This window comes from Chinchilla lanigera, unplaced genomic scaffold (assembly GCF_000276665.1).
Source record: "Chinchilla lanigera isolate Chin_1 unplaced genomic scaffold, ChiLan1.0 scaffold00018, whole genome shotgun sequence".
Classification (NCBI taxonomy): domain Eukaryota; kingdom Metazoa; phylum Chordata; class Mammalia; order Rodentia; family Chinchillidae; genus Chinchilla; species Chinchilla lanigera.
This window is the reverse complement of record NW_004955419.1, coordinates 3016919-3023756: the sequence shown is the minus strand read 5'-3', so window position 1 is coordinate 3023756 and position 6838 is coordinate 3016919. Positions and strand designations below refer to the sequence as shown.

Genomic DNA, 6838 nt, shown 5'->3' with positions numbered 1-6838 from the left:
GGTGAAAGCCATTCTTTGTAGCTTTTTCTCTCCAGCTTCCCATTGCTTTGGGACCCCACAACCAGTTAGTAGTTCTTAACTTTTATAATGTGTATCCTGATTGGAACACAAGTACTTTATAACTCACAAATTTCATCTTATCGGGCTGGTTTTTCTACCCATTTTCTGCATTAAAGTAGATATATTTGCTTATCAGGGATTAGCAAACTTTTCTGCAGAGGGCCAGATAGTAAATATCTTAGGCTGTGGGCCATATGGACTGTGGAGGACTCTGGCAACTACAGTATTTAACCCTGTCGTTGTGGCATAAAAACAGCCGTAGACAATATATAAATAATCGGACACAGCTGTGTTCCCATAAATTTGTATTTATGCGAACAAATGAAATTTGGCTTGTAAGCCATAGTTTGTTGGTCTGTACTCTGTAAAATTGTAGGATAGGGAAATCCAATGTGTTGCATTCTTTCCACTAAAATTTCCATTGGGTTCTCAGTGATAAGTACTAATTAAATGGTTGAGATGTTTCAACTTATTTCTCAAAATCTTTTTTATTTATGATACAGAGTCTGGGTAAGATACAGTAATTAAGTACTAGAGAGGCTGAGGCAGGAGGATTGTTGTGAGTTTGAGGCCAGCCTGGGCTACAAAATGAGTTGAAGAACAGCCTGAACTGCATAGTGAGACCCTGTCTCAAAAAGGCAAACAAAAACAAAGACTTCAGTAGTTCAGGCTGGCCTTGAACTTGCATTGTATCCCTGGCTGGCCTTGAGCTCATAATCCTTCTGCGTTACCCTCCTAGGTGCTGGTGTCATAGGCATGTACCACCACATCCAGCTCAATATCTGATTGATTGATTGATGGATAGAAGTAGGTAAGGTCTCAGTTCCTTAGGCTGGCCTTGAACTGATCTTCCTGGCTCAGCATTCCAAGTGCTGCAAGTGTAGGCATGGCCCACTCTACGCTGCTGAAAGATACTTTTCTTTTTAAATGAAAAGTAACACATTGAGCTATTGGCGAGAATGATCCAATAGAGATAGAAATATTGATTATGGAGATGGAGATTGGTTGGTATTTTTTTAACAGTCTTCTTGAGTAGGTGTGAAGGGAGGGAACTAGTGTTCAAGCAAAGTCTGCCTTTAACTGGGAGAAAGTAATTCATTCAGAGTAGAAGATAGAAACTGGATATGGTGGCGCATGCCTGTGATCCCAGCACTCAGGAAGCTGAGAGGGGAGGATCACCATAAGTGTGTAAGGCCAGCCTGGGTTACATAGTGAGCCAAAGGCCATCCTGAACTGTATACATAGTGAGACCCGTCTCTTAAAAAAAAAAATCGATCACAGGCTGGGAATTTAGCTCAGCGGCACAGCACCTGCGGGGCAAGCGCAAGGTCATGAGTTTGATTCCTGGTATGGAGGGGGCATCAATCACAATCAAAACCAAAACCAGAAAAGAAAAGAAGGCAGGTATGTCAGGTGTGTGTGTGTGTGTGTGTGTTTATATTTTGCTCTGAGCTTGTGGAAAATCTCATTGCTTTAGTTTTCTCAGGTAGGAGTCAAGAAGCTGTAACAGGATGGGGATGAGGTTGGATTTTCAAAGAAGAGAGGGTAGCGTAACCTAGCTGCTGGGAGAGTGGGAGAGTGGTGGCCCAGGCATGCTGTGCAGCATCGTGGTCCTGTCTGGGGTTTGTGGTTGTGAATTTAAAGTGATGTTAGTGTGGCTGTATTTTCTCATCCACATGTGTAGATAAGGCAGAGCATTGTTTGTTTGTTTATTTATTTATTTTTTGTCTTTTTGAGACAGGGTCTTGCTATGCAATTCAGGCTGGCCTCTGAGCTCACTTTGTAGCCCAGGCTGGTCTTGAACTTGCAGTGATCCTCCTGCATCAGCCTTCGGAGTACTGGGATTACAGGTGTGCGCCACCATAGTCCGCATGATTAGTTTAAAAAGTGGTAGGAACAATAGTTTGAAAATCTTGATAGGGTCAAATGATAGAGTTTGGGGTGTTGGAAGAGTAGGAAAAGACTGAAATGGTGGGTGGAGGGTGTGGTCTGTGATATGAGATTCAAAGCTGTTTTTTGCCCCCCCACTGGAGAAGAAAGGGAGGATGGTGTGAAAGAGGTGTTGTAGTGTGAAGGCTGTGGGAGAGAAAATAGTTACACCTGAGAGGTGTGTAAAGGAAATAGTGTTCCCATGGAGAAGCTATGACCCAGCAAGATGGTAAAGAACTCCTTTCCAGAAAAGGTTCAAGTTTAGAGATTTTCTGATCTGTGAGGGACAATCATGAGAAAGATTGAAGAGGTGGGGAGGGCCAGAGTTGTGGGTGGAGGAGGAGATGTACCAAGTTACCTAGGGACTGGCTGTTCAGGATGACATTGCCTTGGGAGTTCTGAGCTGCTTCTTGTGGGTGACATGAACAGAAATAAAGGCAAGCTAAATTAAGGCGTTGTGACCCAAGGTAGATTTTGGTACAGTTGGTGTTGAGGAAAGGGAGAGGAGGGATCTTTTTTTTTTGGGTACTGGGAATTGAACTCATGACCTCATAATCTTTTTTTTTTTTTTTTTTTTTTTTTTTTTTTTTTTTTTCCGGTACTGAGAATCGAACTCATGACCTCATGCTTGCCAGACAGGCACTGTGCTGCTGAGCTAAATCCCCAGCCTGAACTCACGACCTCATGTTTGTCCAGGCAGGTGCTTATGCCACTGAGCTACATCCCTGGCCCATTCTTTTTGTTTTTTTGAGACAAAGTCTTGTTATGTAGTCCAGGCTGACCTTAAACTCACTATATAGCCCAGATGAGACTTGAACTCTTGGTGATCCTCCTCCTTTGGCCTCCCAGGTGCTGTGATTACAGGTGTGGGCCACCATGCCTGCCTGACCAAGTCCTGGGTTTTGAGACTAGGGGTCTGAGTCATGATAGAAATAAGGTCTAACAATTGTGGGTTTTAGGAGGGAAATTGTTATGTTCTGGAGTTAAGTGTTGTATGTTAGACTTTTATTTCTCTTCTTCATACTTAAAGTTGCTTCTGGCTTCAGTGTTAACTGGGTGTATTTTATTTTGTACTGTATTATCAGGACCTGGCATAGTGAAAACATTTTATTTGCTTGTTTTTGTTTGTTGTCTTTTTGAGACAGGGTCTCGCTATGCAGTTGAGGCTAGCCTTGACTCTCCATGTAGCCCAGGCTGGTCTCGAACTTGCAACGATCCTCTTGCCTCAGCCTCCCAAGTGCTGGGATTACAGGTGTGCGCCACCACGCCTGGCAGTGAAAACATTTTAGATAATATATGTTGAATTAAATTGAAGAAGAGAGCCCTTAATAGCCTTTCCAATTCTGATGTTCCTTTTTCTTCAGCATTGGAGATTGAACTGAGGACCTTCATGCTGGGCTACAATTTTGAGACAGGGTCTTGCTGAGTTGCCCAGACTAGGTTTGAAAGTGATCCTCCTGCCTGGGGCTCCCAGAGCACTGGGATTACGGGTGTGCACCAATGTACCTGGCTGTAACTAATTTTATATGCTTTGACTAACATATTCCCAGTTGTCCCATCCTCTGGAGACTGTCATTCTATTCTCTGAGATCAACTTTTTTAGATTCCACATATAAATAAAATCATGTAGTACTTTTTTTTCTGTGCCTAACTCATTTTATTTAAGATAATGATCTCTGGTTCCATCCATGTTGTTGCAAATGACAGGATTTCCTTCCTTTTTTATGGCTGAATGTGAATAGGTATGTATAAATACATATATGAGATGTGTATATATATATACATATACATATACACACATATTCTTACTTTTACATCTTTGTTGATGGACACATGGGTTGATTCCATATTTTGGCTGTTGTGAGTAATGCAGCTTGAAAGTGCAAATGTATCTTTGACATAACTGATTTCATTTCCTTTGAAAGTAAACCCATTAGCCAGGCGTGGTGGCACATGCCTGTAATCCCAACACTGGGGAGGCTGACGCAGGAGGATTGTTGGAAATTCGAGACCGGTCTGGACTACACAATGAGCTCAAGGCCAGTCTGAACTGCATAGTGAGACTCTGTCTCAAAAAGACTAAAAAAAAAAAAAAAAAGTAAACCCAGTAGCTGGGTTGCTGGATCATGTGGTAGTTTTATTTTTAATCTTTTAGGAACTTTGTACTGTTTTCCATAACGGTTCCATGAAATTACATTATACCAACACTGTGCAAGGATCCTCTTTTCTCTACCTCCTCAAATGAAGTAGATGTCACCACAAGCAAATAAAGTTCTATAAAATCTAAGAAGTCAATTCTTAACATAATTATAAAGTAGATATTACTGACAAATGTTTGGATTAGTTGGTTTATTTTTATTTTATTTTATTTTATTTTGTCTTTTTGAGACAAGATATTGCTGTGCAGTTGAGGCTGGCCTTGAGCTCACTTTGTAGCCCAGGCTGGTCTCAAACTCGCAACTATCCTCCTACCTCAGCCTCCCGAGTGCTGGGATTACAGGTGTGGGCCACCATGCCCAGCTTTTTGGATTAGGTTGGTTTAGAGCAAGTGCTTCCTTGGAGTCAGTAGAACGGAATTGTTTGAATCTTCACTTTGCTGCTGACTAGATATGTCAGCACTTTCCTCACTCATCAGTTGAGGATAATGAGAGGACACCAGTCACAGGTTTGTGAGGGCTTACTGAGAAAAAACAGCAGATATCTTGGCAGAAGTCTAAATGACTGTTAGCTTATTTTTTATTTTTTTTCTGGTACCAGGAATCAAACTCATGACCTTGTGCTTGCCAGGCAGGCACTGTGCTGCTGAGCTAAATCCCCGGCCCCAACTGTTAGTTTAATGTTAATATTTATTTTATCGTTAGGCTGATATGTTATTTTACTTTTAACAACTAATTAATTAATTAATGCCTGTGCTTTCCTGTTGTCTGCAGAATGGTAAAATTTCCTTACTTCTAGCTATTTGCTGTCTAAATTTTATGTAAGTCATTCCTAAGCTTATGACTGTTAACTTCTGTGATCTTATAAGTGGCATCTTAGAAGAGCAGAACAACTTTATTGCCTTTGCTTTTAAAATCTTCAAATCCTTTTCCTCAGTGTCTTGTTTGATTTTGTTTTGGTGCAAGGCATCAAATCCAGGACCATACACTGTACCACTGAGCTGTATCCTCTACTGACTGTCATTTTTAAGTAGTAACCTGTTAGTATTATTTTTGTATGTATGGTCTTTTTTTTCAAAAACGTGTAAGCCAGTAAACTTAGTGCCAATTGGATCGAATTACCTTTAACAATTTTGAGTTTATGCCTGTCATCACCCATACTAGGATGCAGAGCTGTGTCTATACCCACAGTGTTTGCACTTTAATGGGAGAAATAGGTAAAAGTGTAATAACATGATAATTGGGCCTGTGCTAGCTAAGCTTGGTAGCACAGGTCTGTAATTCCAGCACTCTGGGAGGCTGAGGTGGGTGGATCACAAATTTGAGCCCAGGTTGGGTAACTTGGAGACTTACTGAGATCCAATCTCAAAATTTTAAGAAGTACAAAAATGGGCTGGGAGTATAGGTCAGTGCAAAGGCCTTTTGTTCAATTCCCAGTAGCACAGCAACAATAAAAACAGGTATGTGATATTTATTGTATAAAATAAGTTATGGGGTATGAATTTAATTTAGGTATATATGTATAAAAATAGATTAAAAAGCTAGGCATGGTGGCATATGCCTGTGATCTCAGCACTCAGGAGGCTGAGGCAGGAGGATTGTTGCAAGTTTGAGACCAGCCTGGCTACAAAGTGAGCTCAAGGCCAGCCTGAACTGCACAGCAAGACCCTGTCTCAAAAAGACAAAAAAAAAAAAAAAAAAAAAGAATTAATTCATATTTTAAATCTCTTGGATTTTACCCAATGGTTTCTTAATACTTTACTGATTTTTGTTTGGTAATGAGAGGGTTATATGTACATGTGTGGAATGATGAGCTTTTTGGTTTTACTTTGTTGTGTGGTGCTAGGGGTCAAATCCAGAGCCTCGTGTTGTAGGCAGGTGCTTTAACACTGAGCTATGCCCTTAGCCCCCAGTGATTGTTTTTAAAGCATTGTAAGTATTGTTTTGCAGGGTAAGCCACTTTTTGATTTTCTAAATTAAGAAAAATAGTTTGTTTTTTTTTTGGTGTTGCTAAAGATTGCACCCAGGGTCTCTGACCATGTGAGGCAAGTGCTGTACCACTGATCTACATCCTGACCGTTTGTAAATTTTATTTTGAGACAGGATCTCACTAAGCTGCCCAGGCTAGCCTCAAACTTGAGCCTCCCAAGTCATGAGAATACAGAAAATGGCTGCCAGGCATGGCCACACTCAGTGATTTTATTTACGTATTATTTGTTTTGTTTTTGAGATGGGATTTTACTGTGTAGTTGAGGTTGTCCTTGAACTCTCAATGATCCTCCTGCCTGAGCCTCCCAAGTGCTGGGATTGCAGACATGTGCCACCATGCCCAGCCACAGTATGATTTTTTTTATGGCATTCTGACCAGCTCATTGTAGAAAGGAAAACAGTAAAGCTTATAATTCTCGAACTTAATTAAAGAAAGCAGGTACTTAGCAAATTGGTCTTGTGGTCTGGGCTTAGTAAAGAACTAAAAAAAAGTCTGAAGATACATATATAATTTTTTTTTTTTTTTTGGTTGTATCAGGAATTGAACTCAGGACCTTGTGCTTCCCAGCCAGGTGCTGTGCCACTGAGCTATATCCCCAGCCCTGTATGGGACTATTGAATGGTTTAGAAGGTGAGTTCCTGTTTAGATTAAGTGGAGTATTAATTTTATGTGGTACATTTTTATTTTTATTTTTATTTTTATT

The 6838-nt window shown here is 40.6% G+C and overlaps 1 protein-coding gene across 6 annotated transcripts in view; it reads left to right on the top strand.

The window, feature by feature from the left end:
• Nucleotides 1-6838, top strand: part of Gapvd1 (GTPase activating protein and VPS9 domains 1) — a 99103-nt gene that overhangs the window by 22474 nt on the left and 69791 nt on the right. For 4 of the 6 annotated variants that reach the window (XM_005382465.2, XM_013513178.1, XM_005382462.2 and 1 more), the window contains exon 3: nt 6673-6765. The exons of the other annotated variants lie outside the window; for them this stretch is intronic. The gene's annotated coding sequence lies outside the window, so the exon portion shown is untranslated. The remainder of the gene's footprint in view (nt 1-6672; nt 6766-6838) is intronic. 6 annotated transcript variants of the gene reach the window in all.